The sequence below is a fragment of the Sinocyclocheilus rhinocerous genome, unplaced genomic scaffold (assembly GCF_001515625.1).
Source record: "Sinocyclocheilus rhinocerous isolate Xijiao unplaced genomic scaffold, SAMN03320098_v1.1 scaffold672, whole genome shotgun sequence".
Lineage (NCBI taxonomy): Eukaryota > Metazoa > Chordata > Actinopteri > Cypriniformes > Cyprinidae > Sinocyclocheilus > Sinocyclocheilus rhinocerous.
In genome coordinates, this window is record NW_015624650.1 from 407,784 (window position 1) to 432,616 (window position 24,833).

The following is a 24,833-nucleotide window of genomic DNA, read 5'->3' on the forward strand; positions in this document are numbered from 1 at the left end:
ATATGTTTACTATTACTGTTTAACAATTTGAATATAAAACTCTCTCTCTCTCTCTCTCTCTCTCTATATATATATATAATTTATCATATAATACTATATGATAAAAATGCAATGCAATATATAAGCTATACAAAACAGAGTCTGTCTGTGTGTGTGTGTATGTGTGTGTACCTGTTTTTCTATTCTGGTGGGGACTTAAGGTCATGAATAAACATGTCTTTTCAGAACGGTGTTCAGATTTGGCAAAAGCTTTGTTATATCAAGGAATATCCAACTTACACTAACGAGTTTTACCCATAATGCCGCAGCTCGTCTTCAGCATTGACTTTTGCCAGAATCCTGGGTTGACCAGGGGGATACGAGTGCCAGACTGTGCCAACCCGCCGACCTGGTGTCACAAACCTGGCATCATTTTAGAGATAGGCACCTGTAGGGTTTTGGCACGGGAGGGGTTTAAGAGGCATTGGCAGCCAGTTACGCACTTGAACGCCCATTACCCAGTGAAACAGTAAGAAAGACATGGCTTTTGATTCCTGTGCCAGGTTTCTGTGAGTCTGTTTAATTCGGAATAATCAAAATATTGTGATGAAATAGAGGTGCGCATGCTGAGTGGCATCTGCTTGAATTGAATGCTTCTTATGATTGGAGTTATAGCTTTGCTGATTGTTTTTACTTCAGAGACAATATAGGGATGTTAATAGATACTTTCCACAAATAGGGAATAAACTGCTGTCCTAGTACTTTGTTAAAGCAGTAAAGGCACAAACCCCATGTTTTTTGAAGAGAAAATGTGTTTTAAAACTGCATTCAGTCATGTATCAAATATTGTTAACAGTATTGTAAAGATTACATGAAAACATTATGTTGATGTTAAACAAATGTTTAAAAATGTTTAAAAAATATATATAATATTTTAAAAAATAGCCTCAGGCTATCCAACATGTAGATGACTTTGTTTCTTCATCAGAACAGATTTGGTGAAATTTTGCATTACATCACTTGCTCACCAATGGATTCTCTGAATGGGTGCTGTCAGAATAAGAGTTCATACATCTGATAAAAACATCACAATAATCCACAAGTAATCCACACAACCCCAATCCATCAATTAATGTTTTGTGAAGCAAAAAGCTGCTTGTTTGTAAGAAACAAATCCATCATTAAGGCATTTTAACTAGTCCGTTGCTTCTGGCCAAAATACCAGTCCATAATCTACTGTATAATAACACTTTCTTTAGTGAAAAAGTCCATCTTACATCAAAATCAACTGACACATTTGTTTACAACTGTTTTGGACTGTTTTTGTTTGTAAATGGTGCTTTATCTGTGCATATTTTTCTCCTGATTCAGAATAGACAATATTTTCATTGGAGAAAGAAATATTATGGACAGAGGAATCATGTTTTAGAAGCAATGGTTTTAAGATAAAAAAACATCTTTATGGATTTGTATATCATAAAAATATAGTTATAATATAATGTGGATTATTGTGATGCTTTTATCAGCTGTTTGAACTCATTATGATGGCACCTATTCACAGAGGATCCATTGGTGAGCAAGTGACGTAATGCTAAATTTCTCCAAATCTGCTCAGATGAAGAAACAAACTCATCTACATCTTGGATGGGTTGAAGGTGAGCAAATTTTCAGCAATTTTTCATTTTTCGGTGAGCTATTCCTTTAATAAGAAGTGCAAAAGAATTCATAACAGATGGTATACATTATCTCAAATTATATAGTAAATATATGATTTATAAAGCTGGAGTGATTAAACAAACGATAAATAAAAAGCGCTGAAGTATTTAGTAATCCACAGTAGAATATTCTTCATTTTAACAACCTGGAGCTTAACATGCTTCAAAGCTTGACACTCCAGAGGAACAATTTTACATTTTGTCTCGCAGAGTGACCCAAAACGCTAAACCAGGTATGAAGTATTGACAATCTAATTGGTGATATTTGCTAAGGCAGGAATTATTATAGCAATAATAGATTATTATTGCTATTGCTCAATTTTTTTTTAACAACCATGTTTTAAGGGAATGAATGATGCCTCAAATTATGTGACTTGTGTAGAAGAGATGTATTATTGCGTTTGTAAGTGATTTTCACCTGGATAATGATAAAACGATAGTAGACTTTGAATGAGGAATCTGAGTCATATCTAGAGCCTGGAAAATAATTTTTAATTTGGGATAGTAAGCCAAAAGTAAGATATGTAAGTAAGCAATGACCCACCACACTTGCTGTCAGTGGAGCGGTACCCTTTCAAAAGGTACTAATTTGTACACATTAAGTACTAATATGTACCTTTAAGCTATTGATATGCACTCTTTAGGGTTAAATAATTTTTTTTTTTTTAAAGTGTACCTTTTGAAAGGGTACCGTCCCAGTAACTAGTTTTGTACTTTTTTTTCTGGGGGTCAGGTTGGAGCTGCATTGCTCTGTCCTGAGTGGCTCAGACACATTATCTGAGTTGTATACCAACAGCAAAAGACAGAGGGATGTTCAGCTACAAGAGAGAGCTGGTATGGTGCCCATGGTATGGTATACAGCATGTATAGTGTTTTGTTTTGGCTTATTGTGTTTTGTTTCGTTTTCTTTTTTTTCTCTGATTTGTTCTGTTTCGTGTGTGTTCTGCATTGTTTTGTTTTCTGGGGTTAGTAGAGCTTAACAGGTCTCTCAAGATCTTAAAGTGTTATTACACAGCAAATTAGTCAATAGTGTATAATTTGTGTAGTGTATAACAGTGTATTTGTATTGTATAGTGCATAACAGTATGCTGCATGAACACACTCAGGTAAGATCAGTATCTATTTCTAACAGTACAAACTGAAAATGTGTAATCGTTTGAGCACCTCACCAAGCTTGACACAACAACATACTGTAGGCTCAACCAATGTCATGATTATGTTCTGTTTCTGCCTCCACATTTCCCTGAGTCCGCTTGTCTATTAGTTTCCATGGTTTTTGATTTATTTGCTCGTTAGTTATTATTTGTTAACTCCCTTCACCTGTTTTCCCCTCATCAGCTGCCCTACTTAAAGTCTTCCTTCTGTTCAGTAGTTTGTCGGTTATTGTTTCATGTTTGATGTTACAACTACACTGAGATGTTTCCTTGCCTGAGTTTTTTGTGGATTATAATATTAAAGACTTTTTCGTTGTGGATTATCCTTCGTCTTCTGCGCCTTCATTAGAGAGACTTTAACAACTAATGACGTGGGGATCTATTTGACTAACCAGTGGGAGAGAGGAGAGTGTTCTGGAAACTTGTTTGAAAACAGTCATTATTTTTGCAGTTCTGTTTGGTGACACTAGTGGTGCAGAAATAACACACATTACCTCTAAAATAACCTTTAAAAAATTCAGAGAAATAGTTGTCACCACCCAAAAGTCATTATAATATGAACGCATGGGACAGAACTGTTTATTTATAAAGGAGTTCATTTAAAACAGTCATAAAATATGCAGAATAATAACTTGTGAAACATTATTATGTAATAAATAATGCAAAATGGAAGATCCCATTATAGTCATGATAATAAATAGACCACTTCAAATATAACTTATAAATATTTGACATGTTTATCTTAGAGTTTTTGGAAAAGAGAAACAGTTCAAGAGAGAAATTCAGGCCTTCCGTTTTGTTTGGATATTGCCGTCATTGGTAAAGACAGCAAGGCTAGTAAGTCTACATGTGGAAGAGGACTGGTCTACAGGAAGTGGCATCTCAGCGGCCCTTTGATTCTCCGACTGCCTGTCACCGATGCCTCCATCAATAAAGAGGGTAAGCACTAAAAGGATGTCAGATTTATTACATTATAGCAGTAAATAACAAGCTGTGTCATCATCACTTGTTGACTTGCTGTCACATGAGTGATGGGTTGAAGGTGAGCAAATTTTCAGCAATTTTTCATTTTTCGGTGAGCTATTCCTTTAATAAGAAGTGCAAAAGAATTCATAACAGATGGTATACATTATCTCAAATTATATAGTAAATATATGATTTATAAAGCTGGAGTGATTAAACAAACGATAAATAAAAAGCGCTGAAGTATTTAGTAATCCACAGTAGAATATTCTTCATTTTAACAACCTGGAGCTTAACATGCTCAAAACTGTGGAGATGATCGTGGACTTTTCTGACCTCAGTGATGTTGACTGATGAGGGGGCATGCAGTGACAATTAAGCAGAAACACAGTTATATAAGAATCTCTGCTGTGTTCTAGCTTTGTCTTTTGCCCTGCGGACACTTTATGACCCCGAGGAACGCCCAATGAGTGGGGAGAGACTGTGCTTTCTGCTGCTGCATTACTGGGAATGTCAAACCTCTTCCAGGAGTGAGTATTGACATCTTCAAATCTGTTCTTGCACTGGCAGGTTCAGTACTATATATATATTTTATTTTATTTTATTTTTTTTGAAAGTATATTCAGCATGTTTGAATGATTTCCAAAGGATTATATGAAAACTGATGTAAATGTGAAGACTGGTGAAAATTCAGCTTTGCCGTCACAGGAATAAATTACATTTGACATTATATTACCAAACAGTTGTTTTAAATTGTAATAATATCTGACAATATATTGGTGGTTTGCAGGGCCGTTTCTAGGCATAGGCGAGCTAGGCGGTCGCCTAGGGCGCCACCAGCTGAAGGGGCGCCAATGAGCGCACGTACTGGTACTTTTAGCAGGGTTGTGATAAAGAGTGGCACGGTCACCCCGAAATATGACTGCCGCCCCCACTGGATCCCCCAACATTATTGAGCTAGAGTAATGTCAATCTGACGATGCCTGAATGCCACTAGATCAGAGTGCTGTCAATTGCTGCCTGATTGTTGCATGCAAAGTTTGCATTTGGAGCGCTCAATACATATATTTTGGCCAGCAAAAAAAATGCCTAATAAGATTTGACAAAGGGTAACAGAATTTGTCTCCTACAAATAATGAAAGTCATGAATATGTGTCATATTAAGTAAAAAAAAGACTGATGCATTAGTGCATAAGCCCACACCCAGGTCTCTAGAGAAGTTTGTGTTGTCCAATCTTAGATTGATTCATATCCAGGATGTTGGGTGGAACTGGATGTGAATTTTGGCACTGCAGTCAGTCACTGTATTTATTTGAAAGATGTTTTTCAAGTAAGATCAACCATGTTCCACCCAGCAGAGTTTGAATTACAACATGCATTGCATAACAGTCCATTTCTGCCTTGGTCATGGGTGCGTCAATTTCTAATCATTAATGCAAATTAAATTGTACACACATTCACGAATGCTTACGTGTTAAGTCTCAGAATGTCACTTCAGAATATCAGAAATAATCCAGACATATATGAATACACAGGGTTGTATGGTATGCCAAATATTGTGTCCTTTTAAGGCTGATGGATATGATTGACAGGTGTCTTAAAGAGATGTTGACAAATATCTCATCTTTGACTGTGTGCAGCTTTCATCGAGTGTCTTGCAAGGTAATTATTACAGTTTTTTACGATTGCTTAAGCACAATTTTGAAAACAGGGCGTTGGAAAAGTTTAATTTTAGTGTGTAAGCAATCGTAAAAAACTGTATTATTATTATTATTATTATTGATGTATTTTTATATTGTTATTTAAATGACCAATAGGGGGAGCTCTTTATTCAGTGTGTAAACGTCTATAAAACTCTTTCTGTGTTTTTCGGTTCAAAGAGACGATTCTCCAGAGAGTATGTGAGCGCTGGTTGGAGCTGTTCCTAGTGATTTAACTCTCCTGCCACATAAAACTCAGAGATCTGCCCTTTGACCTCTTGCTGAAGACCCTGCTTAGTCCAAGGTCTCATACTTTTTAGTCTCTTTTTGACCTTTCAGTGGCAAATCACATCGAGAAGCACTTGCATCAGGATCTTGTTTGATTGCTTTGCTTTTGCATAAAGAACCTATTTATAAGACCATTAGGATGTTTTATATCGTGACATTTTCCTTCCAAAGCTTCATTACTGAAGTGTATCAGGATGTTTTACTTTTGTGTTTTTATGTTTTCCCTTTATTCTCAATGGTAATTTTCATTAGATTCTAATTACTCTCATTTCTGCAAATGTTTTCTTTATTTACATAATTTACTTCATATCTTCATTTCTTTGTTTGCTTCATTTACATTAACATAAAATAAGTACATTGCACCAAATACTACCATGATGCATAGACATAAATATTGTACAAATATCTGTCTGTCTGTCGATCTATCAGTGGAGGAAATGTGATTTTGTAATGTCATTCTGCAAAAAACTTACTGGTCTTAAAATATATCTAATGCTAATTCTTATTAGAGTCTCATTACTGTAATATAGTCAGAAAAATTATCCTTTCTCCAAACTTTTTCTATTTTACATCAACATCAAATACATTGCACCATCTAATACCATGATGCGTGGACCCATAGCATTATTTATGTATAATGATTTATTTTTCTTTATTGTAATGGGTTAAATGTGATTTTGCGATTTTACTCTGCAAAACACTTAATGGTCTTAAAATAGGCTTTATTTTTTTTCTTTGTGCAAAATATAATTTCTTTTGATTTTGGGGTGACATATGGCATGGACATTCTTTGTAACCCTTTTATAAGTACTTTTCTGGACTTCCAGTCACCTTCTGCATACATAACGACTATTAAAATATCAAAAATGAGCAGATCGAGTAAATCAGCAGGAAACTAATAAGGTTTCTGTGTCTAGACTGTTCGCATCTAATGAGTATGAGGTCTTGAGAGCAGTTCTGCACTGGCTGTACCTGCAGTTAACCCCCTTCAGACAGACCCTACCAGCCCATAGCACCGTCATCAAGTTCTTCTCCAAGTACGTAACCTCCTTCATGCCATTTACAGCTGTCAGCAACAACACAACGCATGTGATCCATTAGTATAATTCCAGACAGTAAAAACCCCATTTACAGAGGACATTACAATAATTCAGTGCACTATACGTTCTTTTTGAAATGACCTTGATACTGCTTAGCTAGTTTCATGCACATATGCTGCTTTAATGACATCCCTTCATCATATATCTGTCTGTTTCAGGGAAACGGCTGTTTTCTTGGAACAGCCTCAGGGCCAAAATTACATCACTATCTTTCAAGCTCTTCGTATGCATGGCATTACTGAATGTAAGTTTTGGATGCTTCATGATAGATGCTTCACTAGCTCACATCACAAACTAACATCGTCTACAACATTAGATTGGTCTTCAAAACCAAGCATACATCTTTGTCCCCAATCTCTGAATACTGTTGTGGCTCACTGTTGGCTTAACTGAAAAAATGTGTATATTTCAATGAGAGAGTGTCCAGCTACAGGATCACGTCATGGCCACAGTCTTTCTTTCTCTCTCTCTCTCTCTCTCTCTATAGGAGTGGATGTTGGGAGTGAGTGCGTGTGTGAGAGACACGTGTGGGACAGCGTCTGGCATTTTTTCGGGTTTCTTTTTTTTCAAGCTGATTATTATCTTTTGGTTTTTCTTATTCACCTTTTTTCTTTTCTTTCACATTTCTGAACACTTTTTTTGTTATTAGGGTAGGTTTTATTTTTATATCGCGTGGTGTGTGAGTGCGAGGCAACATGATGTCTACCCCCGTGGGGGGAGCGTCGCCTCTCACCCTCCGGAATGGTTTCAGGTGTACACCGGAGGTGAATATGTCTATTGAGGATGTTCTCCTTGCTGTAGGAGCCAAAGTCGGTCATGAAAATATTAGTTCGGCTTCAAGAATGAATAAGGCAGTAGTTGTTTTTTTGAAAATTGAAAATCAGGTGAAAAACTTGATTGAAAGCGGAATATGGATTAATGAAACGTACGTGCCTATTACACCGTCGTCGTATCTTTCAGAAGACAAGTTTACATGTTTTTGAGCTCTCCCACTAAAATGCTCGATGTGTCTTTTCGGGTTTCTCATGGAGAGGGCTCATACATGGTGTACGCTAGTACAGAGACTTTGCGGTGCTTTGAATGCGGAGATTTTGGACACAAACGGTTCACATGCCCGCACAAAGCACGTAATTCTGAAGAGGAAGGCCCATCCGAAGGCCCATTCAATAGGCCGCAGATTGTGACGGACAGTACAACGCAACAACCTGAAAAGGCAGATACTATCACTGAGGTAAGGCTAAATGTTTTAGAAAATATTGTGAATGATGCTGAGCTTCCAAGTTGTAGTGATGTTGTTAGCAAGGGAGATGTTTGTGGTGATCCAGTACAGGAAAATGAGACGCAGGATGGGCAAAGTGAAGAAATGGATGATTTGTCAGAAACAACTATAGAAAGTTGTAGAGATGATGATTCATGTGCTGATTAAAGCTCATTTTCCTGAATTGCATGTTTCCATAAAAAAGGAAGACTGGCGGGAAGATGACAGAAAATTATTTTCTATGGACACACCGGAATTGAATCTTTTTAGCATTTTGAGCAGACAAACACTTTACAGAGCTTGTGTAAAAACCATCAATTATCAACATTTAAAAAATGTAAGAGACATTAAATGGACAACAGTGTTTGAATCAGGCTCTTCCCCGAAAGGTAGCTGGCGGTCCCTGTACAAAAATGTTAAGTGGGGGAAGTCCGGTATTAAATTCTTAGGAGTATATCTTGGAAAAGATGAATATAGGATGAAAAATTGGGAAGGATTAGTAGAGGGAGTGCTTGTTAAGTTGTCTAAATGGAAATGGTTGCTACCCCAGTTATCCTATAGGGGAAGAGTCCTGATAGCTAATAATCTTATAGTTTCCACCCTTTGGCATAAGTTGATGGTTTTGGATCCTCCAAGAAACATAATAGAAGACATTCAAAAGACTCTTGTTAAGTTCTTCTGGTCAGGACAACATTGGTTAAAAGCTGCTGTCCTCTATCTTCCAATTCATGAGGGAGGACAAGGACTAATTGATATATTTTCTAGGATTGCAGTTTTCCGTTTGCAAGTTGGCACAACGTCTTTTATATTATCAGCATCAGCAGTGGATGGATGTAGCATGTGCTCTGCTGCGGAAAAACAGAAGAATGGGTCTGGATAAGCAATTAGGATAAAAGCGTCTGATAAATGACTAAATAAATAAAATAAAAATAAATAAAAAACATACTAATTACATAACTTGTCCTGCACCAGATACTGGCATGAATGAAACCTCATATTACGGGGGATTGTTGCAGTTTAGCATGAAACTGTTCCAGAATTCACATGGAATAAGTGTTTAATTTACAGGTGCAAAATAAAACAGAAAGGTCTCTTCCAGTAATTTTAAAGGAATAGTTCACCCAAAAATGAGAATTAGCTTAAATGTACTTGCCCTCAGGCCATCCGAGATGTATGTGAGTTTGTTTCCTCATCTGAACAGATTTGGAGAAATTTAGCATTTCATCACTTGCTCACCAATGAATCCTCTGCAGTGAATGGGTGCCGTCAGAATGAGGGCCCGAACTGCTGATAAAAACATCACAATAATCCACAAGTATACAAGACTCCAGTGTGCTGCATGTTTATTATAAACAAATCCATCATAAAGGTGTTTTTAACTTCAAATCGTTACTTCTGGCAAAAAATATGAGTCCTCTGTCCATAATATTGCTTTCTCCAGTAAAAAAGTTGTCTTGTCTGAATCAGGGGAGAAATATGCACAGATCAAGCACTGTTTACGAGCAAAAACAGTACAATGGATTTTGGACTGGCATTTTGGCCAGAAGCAATGGATTAAAGTTAAAAGACTTAAATGATGGGTTTGTTTCTTATGAACACGTAGCTTTTCACTTCACAAGACATTAATTGATGAGTCTTGACAATTACTTGTGGATTATTATGATGTTTTTATCAGCTGTTTGGACTCTCATTCTGACGGCACCCATTCACTGCAGAGGATCCATTGGTGAGCAAGTGATGTAATGTTAAATTTAACCAAATCCGTTCTGATTAAGAAACAAACTCTTCTACATGCTGGATGGCGCAAGAGTAAACTTTTTATTTTTGGGTGAACTATTCCTTCAACCACACACTATCACTTCACCGGAAAAGCTACACTCTTTTGGAAATAACACTACTGACAAATGTACTTAAGTTAGAGCGTTGCTACTTTGTTTACCACCCAACACTATATTCTAGTTATGTTGTTTATATGTGTTTATGTCTCAGGGCAGCATCTGCAAGAGCTGCAGAACATCAGAGTTCTTCCTGAATCTTGGCTGCTTCACATCCTGTCTAATCATTACCACACTGTAAGTGTGTGTAGAGATGACAAACACAACACTACATTCAACCCACCCATCACTCCAGATGTAGTGCCATACATAATTCACAAGCTGCTTGTTTCAATACAAGTTGTATAGATTTTTTTGTCACCAAATGAAAACTAATTCAGTAGCTTCAGGGTTGATCAGTATGTTTTTTCCATAGCTTTACAGCAGGGGCGACATGGTCGTGACTGACTTCTCCAAACAAGCTATCCGGAATGATGTTTGATAGGGTTCTGTACACTTTCTGACACTTTAACACTGATGTGTTATGGCCATTCCCAGAGCTTTTCAGTCCTTCAATCACTTGCAATTACTGTTGTTACAATATGACAAAGTCAACCCATGCATTTTCTTTCATGCTTATGTTCTTTTACTTGCTTGTAAGGCAGTGTTTTGTGTGTTGTGTTTTTCCCTGTGTCACCGTATGGAACAAGAGTGCTGCACTCAAACCATCAGCCTCTATGGCTTTTACTTTCTTCTCCAAGCTGCTAAAATGGGCGAATCAGATACATACAGCTTCTCCATTGAGGTTAGAGCCCTCACAGCTACATGTACCCTTGTGAAAAAGAAATGCACATGATTGTATCAAATGTGCACTTGTAGTATACTTCAAATCTTAAAACTATATTTAAAAAAAAGTCAAATTATAAGTTTTATTTATCATGCTTTAAAAAGTACAATTATTTTGATGTGTTGAAAAACATACTAAAGCACTTGTTTAAGTATTTAAAGTTAAAATATTTTAAATGTACTAAATTGTGACTTCATTACAAATGTGTAATAACAAATATATTTATGGCATGCAAGTTTCAGTGGAAGTGACATGTATATTTTATTTTGCCATAAATGCTTGTCATTACATTCAACAGTGCAGTTTAACCACATTTCAAAGACAATAAAAGCAACTGTGAAATTACATATAGCGATGTACTTAAAGGAACACGCCACCATTTTCCAACTCCCCTAGAGTTAAACAGTTGAGTTTTACCGTTTTCGAATCCATTCAGTCGATCTCCGGGTCTGGCGGTAGCACTTTTAGCTGTAGCTTAGCATAGATCATTGAATCTGATTAGACCGTTAGCATCTCGCTCAAAATTGACCAAAGAGTTTCGATATTTTTCCTATTATCCAGCTGGGGACTATTTTCAGGTGCTGCGTAATATCATTGTGCCTGCTGCACCCATGGTACGGCAGCAAAGTTCCTTGATTATTACGCCGGAATGAGAGTATAGTTCCTAGCCATATCGGCCTAGAAAATCGCAACTTTTCATTTTCTGTCGGTCTTAGTACACGATGTAACTACAGAAGAGTCAAGTTTTAAATAGGAAAAATATTGAAACTCTTTGGTCATTTTTGAGCGAGATGCTAACGGTCTAATCAGATTCAATGATCTATGCTAAGCTGCAGCTAAAAGTGCTAACGCCCAGTGTTGCCAGATTGGAAATGTCCAAGTATCGAACCAGAAGTTCAAAATTATCGTATTTGGAAGAAAATTATCGTACACGAGTCAAACGTTCAGAATACAGCTATTTATCTAGATGTTACAGCTATTTATCCTTTTCAGCACTCATTTGTATACTTTATTGCTAAACTATCGACCTCAGCGGTAGGAACGTTAACTTGTGCTCATGAGAGAGAGTCATTCTCCACGATGATTGGTCGAGAAGACGTGAGATGAGATGAAAGACATACGTAACACGTTCAAGTCTCCTCACAATCATGAAGGTAGACGTACAGCCCTATGATTACAACGACTATCATTTGGTGGCACAAAATTCTATTATCGTACATTATGGTATTATTGATCGTACATCGTACAGAGGTCAATATTATGGTACAAATACGATAATTATCGTACATCTGGCAACACTGCTACCGCCAGACCCGGAGATCGGCTGAATGGATTTTATATAAATTTAAACTATAATCCATTTTTGTTTAATAACATGTAATTAAGTGTCTGAGAAATTACATTCAGTTTGCACTTTTAAAGTAAATTATTACCATAATAAATACTCTTTTTAAAAGTATCCTAAAGTGTACTTCTTGTTCACAAGGGTATGTCTAGCAAGACTTATTATGTCTTAAGTATCCACCAGATGGCACTTTGTGATTGAGCTATCGATGTATTTCATTTACAATGTATTTACCTGGTGTTGTGTACGTTTAAAGATGCAGTTCACCCACAATATTGTCATCATTCATGCATTCTTATGTCGTTCAGCCAAAGCTGAATGACTTTTTTTCTTCTTCCATGGGACACACGAAAGCAGAAGAGCGATGTCAAACTATAAAACAGCCACAAAACTGCCATAAAAGTATTCCATACATTAGCTGTATGTTAGAAACAGTCTGAAATTTAAGTCATTACTGGTTCTCACATGTTTCATCATTGTAGTCTGTCTACGAGGCTAGACACACCATATTTAAATGCACGTGTGCATGAATTCCACAAAAGAAAAAAAAGTCATACATTTTGGTGAATAAATGATGAATGAACTTTTATATTTTGGGTGAACTCTGCCTTTAAGAGATTCCTCAGATCTTCTCCCACTCTCCTTCTGTCTCACTGTCCCACTGTCTCTCTGTGTGTGTGTGTGTGTGTGTAGAGGTTAAGACACTGGGATCCTGCTGTATGCCAGTCTTCCATTGTGAGCCGTCCATACAGTGTGAGATCGGATCGATCAGTGTGCTATCACATCACAGTGCAAAGCTATGCCAGTGGCGAGTGGCAAGAGCACAGCAGTGGACCTGTCAATCAAGAGTTTGGCTTATGCAAACGCCGCTGTAGGAGCAAGGTACCAACACCCAGAGTTTGAAATAATACAATGAAAACTAGAAACAGGACGATAATCAGTTTGAACATGATAACCTGAAAACTGCCATTTTAAACTTAACAGTTACTGCTGACAGCCCAAAATAAAGAACGACAACCTTTCGGATTGAAGAACTACATTACAAAAATTTGATGCGTAATAATCAGTATTTTAGTATAACAGAAATTTGTCATTATTATTATTATTACTTAAATATTCCTGTCATATATATTTTTTATATTTGCTTCTTTGTAATAAAGTTAAATTTTTCTAATTTGTCCTTTTTTAACAGCCGTTCCAGATTGAAGGACTTTCTCCACCCATCCTAGTGACCTTTTCTCTGGCATTCCCCTTTTGATCTTGCCCCCTTTTCATAGTAAATAAATTAATAGATTATACCGAATGTCAAAATGCATTTGTGTTTTCATGTTCATGTATGGTGGACACTGTCTAATAGCAGGTATATTGTAGTATGAATGCCCTTAGAATCACTGAATTACATGACATGAGCAATGTACATGCTTGATATCCCTGTTTAATTATTGGTGATTTATTTAAAATAGCACAGAAATGCTTATATTGTTTCTATCAGACTTCAGGCTTTAAGTTCTTACAATGATAAAAGATTGAAAAAAATCCCATATACATATATGTTGATAGAGGGATTTCATTGAGAGTGGGCCTTTGCACCAAAAAAACACTCAGAACCACCTCTGAAAATAAATAATTTAAACAGCTGAAAAAAAGGTTGTTTTTAACTCAGAATTTTTTTAGAGTGCACAATTTGTGGGGAATAAAATGGTGAAGCAGCTCAGCGGTTAAGCAGCTTTTTATTGTGTGTGCAAAAGTGAATAACTTGTATTACAGGTAAAGAAAATACTATTTATACACATATAGCCATAAAAGTATTAAAAAATAGTATTGAAAATTTTTTGGGGGAAAAATTAACCCTCTAGTGCTGCTCGCTTTTTTATTTCAATTAAATGAATGAACTCTATTTTAGTTTGATAATGTTTTTTTAGTTAATATTTTATGTTTTTAGAGGATTTTATGGTACTAAGTTACATTTAAGGAATAGTTATGATCCATTTATTACTTGTTAACCACTTTTTGAGCATTGACCTGAAAAAAAAAACAAAAAAAACTGTTGTAACTCTTGAATGGTTTGGAGCACAGACTTAAGTTTAGTCTCTCTTAAAGAAGACTAAGCAGATTATTGCTGAAGTAACAGTTTTTCCAAAACATGTTTTACTCTAAAACTGCATGAAAATTGAAACCATAAATCTAAACAAGTTGTTTGAGGTTGGTGCCTCAAAAAAAAAAAAGCTTTTAGTAACATTTCCACAAGATGAAATTCACTCCCCATTCATTTCCAATGAGGTCATTTTTGTCCGCAAACAGTACAAGTTAGATTTTTTTTCAAGACCATTTAACCTTTTTGAATAATGTCCATGTTTATTTATTTATTTGTGTATGCATTTAATTATTTCTATTTATTTTCACATAGAAAGTGCCAAAACCTTTACCAAGTTTCACAGCATTCTGATGAAGCAAAAAAAAAAAAAAAAGTAAAATTTTTACGGACAAATCTGACCGAACAGCAGCAGAGGGTTAAAGGTTAGAAACACTTCTGAGTATTTTAATTCATTTCAAACTAAAAATTATACAACAAAATCCTCTGTAGCCTTAATTCTTAATCAAAAGTGGCCTCAGTGCTGCACAAAAAACAATAACGCAGTAAATAAACAATGCAAAAGTAGCAACAGAGATCTAAAAATATCTGCGAGTAAAGATACAAAGAGCAAATATTTTTAAAAGACTTTTTACTATTTATCATGCCGTTTTTTATTTTATTTCAGAAGTTCATATTTTTTGTGCATATATTTGAAGTTGTTTTTTATTTATTAATTTGTTTTTACTTTTGTGCATGCACTGTTTTCATCACTTCTGTCTAGATTAATATCTGAAACTTTGTTGGAGCAAAGGCAGCTGGTGACAGTCTGCCATGAACACTTAAAAGTCTTCATTCTTCTATTCTTCTTCTTGCTGCTTTTTTAGTTCTCAGAAAGTTCCCTCAAGGCATAGTCTAATTCACGCACTATTCTAAGCCATTTTAGTAGTGTGTTCACACTGAAAATTCCAAACAGAAAAAGTATAAGGTCAAGTAAGGCGCATTGCATTGTGGGATACAATATGTTGCCCAGTGTGCTCTGGTACTGCACATTTTGGCGAATATAAAAGCTCATCCATGTATTCCATGCATACAGAAAGTTAGCATATATTATCTGCACATTATACTGTAAAACTAAAGTTGAAAAAGAAAAATGCTATTTTCTGTAGGGAGCAGCTATTGCACCATTAGCTCTTGTTTTTGAAGCTCATTTCTCATGCCTAGATCTGACAGACTGTCCACGTCAACACTGTGGACTGCCGTCATTTGGCTCATGCAACCTCAAAATAGTTTCCCTCTTCTTGAAATGTGCTGCAATGCTATTGTTTTCAAGGGCTGCGAATTGAGGGAAGAGGAAACGTGTTTTGCATGTTGCACTCTGTGTTTTCACATGGGCAAACTGCCACTGAGGAAACAAAGCTATCACAATGCATGCTGGAAAATGCTCAGCAGAGCAGTGCGGATATACAGCAGCCGTCCACAGACACGCTGCAGGCTTCAAATAAAGTCACTCTGCTGATTTGACCCGCGACTGACTTCCCTTGACCCACATTTTAATTCGAAAATGAATATGAGAAAGCAGAAAAACGTTTAGATTCTTTCTTTCTAACTCGTCACCAAGAATTAGAAAGGCTTAAAAAAAAAGAAGTATATAAAAATAAATGTAGGCAACCAAACAGTGGCTGGTAGTGTAACGGAGGGAACACAGGAAGCGTGCGGATCCATCTGCAAAGCTTTATTCACAAGAGACGTGGTCAAAAACAGGCATAGGTCAGACAATTGCAAACAGGTATATTGATGACAAGGCAAGAGGGATAATCCAGGTACAAGGCAAAGGTCCAGGCAGGGGCGAACAGTATCCAATTGGGCGAGACTCGAGGGATAATCCAGGTACACAGGCAGTGATCAGAATACGGGTAAACAGACAAGGCAAGATGATGAAAACAAGGAAAACAAGACACTAGGCTCAGTAATGCAGCTATCGCTAGATGAGTGATAAACGCAGAACAATACACGAGACTAAAACAGAAAACACGGAATGGCTCGGTAAGGCAGCTAACACTTGGGGAGTGGAGTCAATGTAATGGTAGAATGACCTCTAGTGGCAATCGGCCGGAAGGCCACGGACCGGATTCGTGACAGGTAGCCATTGACTTACATAGTATTTATTTTTATTATTATTTTTCCCCATACTATATGGAAGTTGATGGCGACACCAACTATTTGGTTATAAACATTCTGCAAAATATCTACTTTTGTGTTCAACAGAAGAAAAATTCATACTGGTTTGGAACAACTTGAAAGTGAGTAAATGATCGAATTTTCATCCCTTTGTCCCTTTAAAGGGGTCATATGATGTTGCTAAAAATAACATTATTTTGTGTATTTGGTGTAATGAAATGTGTTTATGCGGTTTAAGGTTAAAAAAACACATGAATTTGTGTGACGTTATGCAAATCTTTCCACATAGTGATGTAGATATGTGGGGGTGTGTTAGAACGAGCCGTTTTAGGTAGGTGTGGCTGACTCTTAACTTTTATAAAGAATATCTCTTTGGATTTGAGACTTTAGTCTTTGCAACTTTACAGATCGTCTTTATGCACCAAGAGCTTGTAACACTCCAAAGAGAAAGGAAAAATTGAAATCGCATCATATGACCCCTTTAAGACTGATAAGAAAACTATGGAAGCTTGTTTCTGCAACGGGATGAAACATTTAAAAAAAGTAACTGCAATTATTTTTTTCTTAGCAATTCTGACTTTATACCTCAAAATTATGAATTATTTTTGTGCAATTCTCAGAATTGTGAGATATAAACACAGAATTTCAAGATGTTAACCCGCAATTGTGAGATGTAAACTTGCAATTCTGAGAAGAAAAGTCCAAATTGTGCGATCTAAACTCAAATTTGAACTAAAAAAGTTTAAATTGTGAAATAAAAAGTTGCAATAGACCTTTGTTATTAAAAAAGTAATAATTGCAAAACGTAAACTCAGAATTCATAGAAAACAAATAAGAATTGTGAGATTTAAACTCACGATTACGAGAAAAAAGTTTGAATTGTGAGATAAAAAGTAACATTTATTTATTTATTATTTATTTATTCTATGGTGGAAACAGACTTACATAGAAAACAGAGCTTATGTATTGTTAACAATTTATGTATTGTAACAATTTGTCCAAGTTTTAAGCCTTGCATAAAAACACTATGCATGCATTGTTCAAACTGCTAAAAATGCATTAAATGTTATATATTAATTTTGTGATTAGAGACATAAAAATGTCTTGTGTTTGGACCAGTTTTTAATCTCAATACATGTAGTCTGAATGCAGGTCACTATAACCTGTAATAACCTTTGCTGAAATCTCAAACTTGCACATGAACAATAAAACACTAGGAGAGAGCATCCAGGGGGATTTCCCATAATACAGCACTATTTCCTTCTTCAGCCTCGTCTCTTCAGTCACATATAGCATCGAAAGGTATGAACTGAACATTTATACACACTGTGGAAGTATGTATACTATCATACACTAATGGTCAAAAGTTTGGAATAATTAGCTTTTGTTTGTTCGTTTGATTGATTGATTGATTAGTGTCTTATGCTCACCAAAGTTTTAAAAGCTTTACAATTGTAAAAAGTAAAAATACAACAAAAACAGTAATATTGTGAAATAATAAAAAACAACAACAACAACAGCCATTACTCCAGTCAGAAATCATTCTAATTATGTTGATTTGGTGCTCAGTTATTAAATCATAGTTCTTATATTTATCAATGTTATGCTGCTTAATATTTTTGTGAAACCGGTTTTTTTTTTTTTTTTCACTTATCCCAAACTTTTGAATGACAGAGTATCACAGTTTACACAAAAATGTAAAGCAGCACAACTGTTTCCAGCATCAAAAATAATGAAATCAGCACATCCGAATGATTTCTGAATCATATACTTGACTGCAATACAACTATTTCAGAAAAGAGGATCAAAAGTAACCTACACATAATCACACTGAACTGCAGCCATTCTATTTATTTCACTACAATTCCCATCGTCCTTTTCTCCATATCCGGAAAAGAACTGGGCCTTTTCCGCCTTCATTCGTTATTTTGTGAAACCTACTATGGTGAAGGTGTGGCTCATGAATATTAATCATATCTGCTGACAGACGCCAACTTGATTGGCTCGATGCAGACATAGGAACGCGGGCGTTATAGTCAGTTGCCGCACTATCGAATCCAACTGCAGCGAAGGCTTGGCTCATGTTTATTAATACAGAAACGTGATTGGACGCTCTAGGAAGGTTTCCTAGCGACGTCAGCATGAACTAATTAATATACATGACCTAAACCCTTGGTCATAGTGGGAATTGCAATTCCGCTCTCCACCCGTCAGTTGCGGGATAGGCAGACCGTCGGAAGTTTGTGGGAGATGGGCTGAAAGTCCAGCACAGGCAGACCGAACACTGCTATACAGGAGTTTCACAGCTGCTTATAAGTGTGTAAGTTATCTGCACATATACTAACGAGATATACCTTGGGATATTAAACTTTGAATGTGTTATTGGTTGTGTTCTAATCAGTAGTTACACATTAACTGGGGCAGTTTACTAGCTCGCTTTATGCAAAACCTGTCGCTTCTGTTTCAGACAGCAGGTTATGTATTATATAACTTACCGATCGGTACACATAAAGTCATTTAGTCTTTATATGTAAAACCACTTTTTTATCTCTTTCTCAAAATGATATATTGATTATGTCTGAAGATTTGGTATTGATGCGTTATGTCTGTAACGTATACAGCTCTGTGTGTACTGGCTTTTAAAACCTAGTGCACTGCCTAACTAGACTGCATTTTTTGGACATCATTAGCATGAATGCGCCTGTGATGCTCGTAAGTGTAGTAGAGGTATCTGTACTGTGTTGATACCATGGTATTAGGTGCTATTACCATGTTACTCGTACTAAAATGAATGTTATGTGATTTATTGATATCTTGTCCAAAAAAAACCTACAGTAGTACCATTGTGTCAGTCACTGTCAAGTTCAGAAGTGCTGCCCACTTTTTCAGTGGCCTTGGTTTTGGAAGTATTTTAGAAGGTATTTAAAACACCATTATAGGTCATGAACCAAACCAACCAGCTACAAGGGGAATCAAATTACAAAATAAATAAATAAATAAATAAAATCTGACAAAAGATAAAGGCACAAGACTGTGTAAAGAACAGCAGTCCCATGAGGCATTTGCGAATGACATAAATCATAAATTCAGTTAAGTTCATTATGATTTTTATTGATTGTATTGGATGAGTGCAGTGATCTCACATCTTTTTGATTTGAATGACATAAATTAAAAACAATGGACACATATAAAATTATTAGGCCTATAGATGTTGGTGATATATAGAAACAGTATATTTAACAATACATACATTTATTTAAAATTAAAAAAATAATAAAAAATTAACACTGCCCTTGTTTTCATGGGTAATGTAGTTACCAAGATTCCTGCTGTTAAACATGATTATTTGAAAAATATGCTGAAATAAAGCATATCCCAATGATTAACAACCACATAGCTGTCTTGTAAGTTATTGTTAACGATCAATTCCCCTATGGAGAAAATACTTCTGGATAGGCCTTCATTATATTTACTCAAAAATTAATGTCACCATGTTTTGTAGATTCCACTTGCGCCTGTGTCTTTTGCAGCTTCTCGTACATAACGTGCCTACTTCTGGAACCCTACTGTTGCACTATTGCACTATATGGAAAGTGCAATAGTGCAGGGAAGTCGTGGCCTAATGGTTAGAGAGTCGGACTCGTAACCACCATACTTGGCCACATGTCATGTCACTTGTTATATTGTTGTTTTCCCTTATTCTTGTTTTGTTGTTTTTGCTTACCGCTTTCTAAATTTCTGTCACTGTTGTTATCCCTGTTCCTTTAATAATCAAAAATACCATGGTAATATCATGCGTTATCAAACATGATTTAAACATATATATATATATATATATGGCATTGTCATCACTCATTTGTCACAAATTTGTCTGTCATTGCTGCAGTGTGAAGTAATTTGGGATCATATATTGCAGACCTTCATCATATACATTGCTTTTCATTTTTGATTATTGTATGGAATTATTTGTACTATTATTGTATTGTATAGAAAAGAGCCGTGCCAAAAAATATTAATAATAATACCAGTAGAAAATGGCATAATTTCTAGGGCTGGGCAAAAAAATAGATTTTTCGATATATCGTTTTTTTAAAATGTGGTCGATTCAATATCGATTCTCAAAGGCCACAAATCGATTTTTTTCTATATTTATTTCCACAAACATTGAACATAAGATTTACGTTAATCTTATTAGTCTAATCCACTAGATGTCACCCCCTTATTTGCCTTGCGCGACGTTACAACGGAGAGTCCGTCATTCATTCATTGCTTAAAATGGCGGATCCCGGGCTCTACAGTGCGACCATTTCAGTCGCATTTGCGACTGAAAACTACTGCGTGCGACTGAAATTTTTTTTAGGAGCACCAGTGCGACTGACCAAATCTTCATCATACTTGTGATTGCGCTCAGGGGAGCTTCAAATGTTTCTACGTGTTTTTGCAGCGTTGAGTAATGTATCACAGACATATCTCACGAATCCTTTCATAAGCAAAGTGAGAGATTCATTGCGCAGTGTAGAGAGCTTCGTTGATTATAAATGTGAGATCGAGATGAACTAAGATGAGTGACAGCTTTTAATGATTTTTAAGGGAGTTTGTAAATGTGATACTGTTTTAATACAACAATTCAATAAACAAGAAGTTAATATTAAGTGACTTACATTGTCTGACTATAACACTATTGTCTGATTTTGCTCTATTTCGTCATCGAAAATAGTTTAAAACAAAGACACAGCGGAGCCGCTGCGCATCTCCATTCAAACACAGCGGTGTCTCGTTTATGAATGAACGTGCGTTTCTGAACGAATCTAGTGAGTCAGTGATTCATGATTACCCATTCATAAAGACAGTCAACTTGCTTCATTCCTGAATGAATCAGCCATTCGAATGAATCAATTGAATGAATGATTCAGTGATAAAAATAAGACTTGCCGCCACCTGCTGGCAGTTTTAGTTTAATTTTTAAAGTATCTTTTCAGTTATTTAAATCATTTAATATTTCTATATTCAAAATTTTATATTTAAAACATTAATATCATCATGAATTTATGGATTTAATTGCACTCATTCCACTTCTGAGCCTCATTAAATGTCTGAAAGTACACCAAGCCACTTTTGTGTTCTTCTGTGCCACCTCTACAAATTAATTTCATAGGGTTGCAGCCTCCATGTTACAGCTAATGCTGTGAGATTTTATGTTTGTTTTGTCTTAAACATAAAATAACCTGATCCTGTTTGATCAAGGCATGCGACTGTTCTGACTTGTCCAATTTTCAGCATCAGTTTTTCATCTTGCATCAAAATTCTGTCTATTCATTGTATGCATTTGAAATATATAGTGGGGTTTTGTTTTATTGTACCCAAGTGTACCTAAAATAAAAAGTGTTTAATATACAGGTTTGTGGCTCTTAATTTCCTATTAATTAACCATTTGTAATCTTATGTTCACTGTTCATTTTTTATAAATGTAGGATTTGTATTAAATCTATATTCATTCATATAGTCAAATCGAATCGAGAATTGAAATCGAAAATCGAAATCGAACAGAAAATCGAAATCGAATCGAATTGAGAGCTTGAAAATCGAAATCGAATCGAATTGGAACATCTGAATCGATACCCAGCCCTAATAATTTCATATTCAGGTGAATGGCTGCTCTAGGTTCTGTATTTTCAAGGAAGCTTTTCCACAGTTTCCACACAGACACTCATGGGTTCTGAGTTAGGAACTGTGTTTATTTTTATTTACTACTATTTGTTTTAATAAGCTCTAACCCACTCAAGTACATCTCAATGCACTTAATTGTTTTCTTACATAATCAGTTTCAATTAGAACTGTTGATTGCATGTCATGATAATATGACGTTAATATGAAAATTTATTCAATTTTGAAATTATGGAAGTGTAAACAGATTGTTACATGAAGAGTGGATGGAATAGTTTCCAACACACCAAACGATGCAGACTTAATGGGTTGTTGTGTGATATTATGCTCAAGGTATTTTACTCAAGGAAGATATGTCAAACCTGACAAGCAAGTAAGTCAAGGGTATCAAATATATATAAAAGTTCCTTCAAAACTGCAGTGCTGAAGTGAAAACAGTCAGGTGTTGTGCTGATGTCTATCCAAACAGATCTGCACATAAAGCAACATAGAATTTGTACACAAAAAGTACTTACCATATTGCAGTTATGCTACACTGTTGTTTCAAAAGTTTTGGAAAGTTTTTTTTAGAAAGGAATTAATACTTTTATTCAGCAAGGTTGCATTAAATTGATCAAAAGTGACATTAAAGACATTTATAATATTACAAAATATTTCTGTTTCAAATAAATGCTGTTCTTTTGAACACTGAAAAAATATATCACAGTCTCCGCAAAAATATCAAACAGCACAACTAATTTCAACATTGATAATAGTAAGAAATCTTTGATTTCTCAGGATCATGTGACCCTGAAGACTGGCGTAATGGCTGCTGAAAATTCAGCTTTACCAGCAGAAAACAGTTCTTTTAAATTGTAATATTATTGTTTACTGTATTTTGATCAAATGCAGCCTCTGTGAGAATCAGAGACTTCTTGCAAAAAGCATTCGAACCCAAAAAATCTTAACAACCCCGAACTTTTAAACAGTAGTGAAAAGAACTGATATTACTGTGGTACATATTCCAAGAAACCCTGGTTGTACCATAGTGCATGTCCATAAAACATGGTATTACCATGCTACACGTCCAGAAAACCTTGGTTGTATCATGATTCCAAGTCCAACATGGTACTTCCATGCTACCTGCCGAAAAACACACATTCATATTCAAAAAGCATAGTAGTACATTTATATCATGTGCAAAAGCTTTTGTATTATCATGGTATTTGTCTAAAAACATGGTTATACAATGTTATCATGTCCAAAAACATGGCATTACCATGTATGTCCAAAAAACGTGGTGCTTTTTGTTAGTAAAATTATCAACATAAGCTTATCAAACATAAGAAAAATGTACCTTTACCTAGATTTTTTGCAAAACTCCAAAAACATACAAATCCATGTAATTATCTTCAGTTTCCAGCTGAAATGAATAGGAGTAACAGTAAAACACCAACTTTTTTATTATTTTTCACAAATTATGATTACATAGATGAATTGCCGTCGATTAATAAAGACTTATTTTCACATAATTCTTGCACAACACTGCATTATGATCTAAAAACAGTGCATGATTTGTAAGCTAATATATTGACATTTGAATTAGGCTTGCCGCGATAGATGGTGCTGACGGTGATACCGGTGTTAAGCCGTGGTACATATTATAGGTGTACTTAAGTGAAGCAATATATTCTATTTAACAATCAAGAGGTTAAAATTTGCTTTATTATAATATATGGTTCTTTACATGAAAATGCACAAAGTTAGATGTAATACGGAATGTATCCAACTTTAATATTTCACTAGGCAATAATATAGGCCTAGTTTACATTTTGCAACTGTATAGTCTATATTGCTTTACTTGAGTATACTGTATGTATGTAGATAAAGTTGGATGTACTGTATATCCAACTTTAAATATGTCACTGGACGATAATATAATTTACATTTTGCGATGATCTAAACAGTCAGGCAGTTGATTTTTGCATATATCATCGCAAAATGTAAACTATATAACGTTCAATAATATATATATATATATATATATGTGTGTGTGTTAAGATCCTGATTTTTTTGTAAAGCTGCTTTGAAAGAACATGCTTTATAAAATGTTGTAAAAAGTGCTAAACAAAGATAAATCACTTGATTTTTCCTTGCAAAAAACATAATCACAATGCTATAGAGTGTTCTGGGTGACTGGTAGTTGTCTAAGGTTCCACCTTCATTGTAAATCAATGCATATGCAAGATGTTGTTCTTTAGAACATACTGCTGTTGCTATCACTACTCTATGTCATAATGTTGCAGGCAACAGTGTCAAAAAATGTTTATAGTGTGAAAACTGGGGGCCTGCTTCGGGTTGAGTCTGTAAGATAAAAATACTGGCCTCATTCCGAACTTTTAGCAGCCCACGGCAAAAGACTTGAAGCTGTCACATTATCCACATGTGTACATGCTTAAGCATTATAACAGACCGTCTAATCTTCACAGTATTTTGGTTTGAGGGGATTTAACACCTGTCTCACATTTTCTAAACAAAGTACCCTTCGGTAATTAATTATACATGTGGCAACTGTCAACAATGTAACTTTACTTATAAAACTCAAACTTTTAAGCATCCTCATACTGCAGATTTTTTTAAATGCACTATTTCCTGTAAAACCACTTGCTCTTGTGGTCTTTGCTATGTGAGCAAAAGTAGACCTCAGATGTAGACCTCTAAAGACTCGGATTTCAGAAGATTGTTGCGCCATTAGAAACCAAGATTTCAAAAGTC

At 35.5% G+C, this 24,833-nt stretch overlaps 1 protein-coding gene and 1 pseudogene across 1 annotated transcript in view; both read left to right on the forward strand.

Annotated features, from left to right (window-relative positions):
• Positions 1-299: 299 nt before the first annotated feature.
• On the forward strand, positions 300-13,427 carry LOC107745671 (BTB/POZ domain-containing protein 16-like; annotated as a pseudogene).
• A 5,202-nt stretch (positions 13,428-18,629) lies between these two features.
• LOC107745570 (pleckstrin homology domain-containing family A member 1-like) overlaps positions 18,630-24,833 on the forward strand; it is a 38,932-nt gene continuing 32,728 nt past the window's right edge. The window contains exon 1 of the mRNA XM_016559464.1: positions 18,630-18,735. The gene's annotated coding sequence lies outside the window, so the exon portion shown is untranslated. The remainder of the gene's footprint in view (positions 18,736-24,833) is intronic.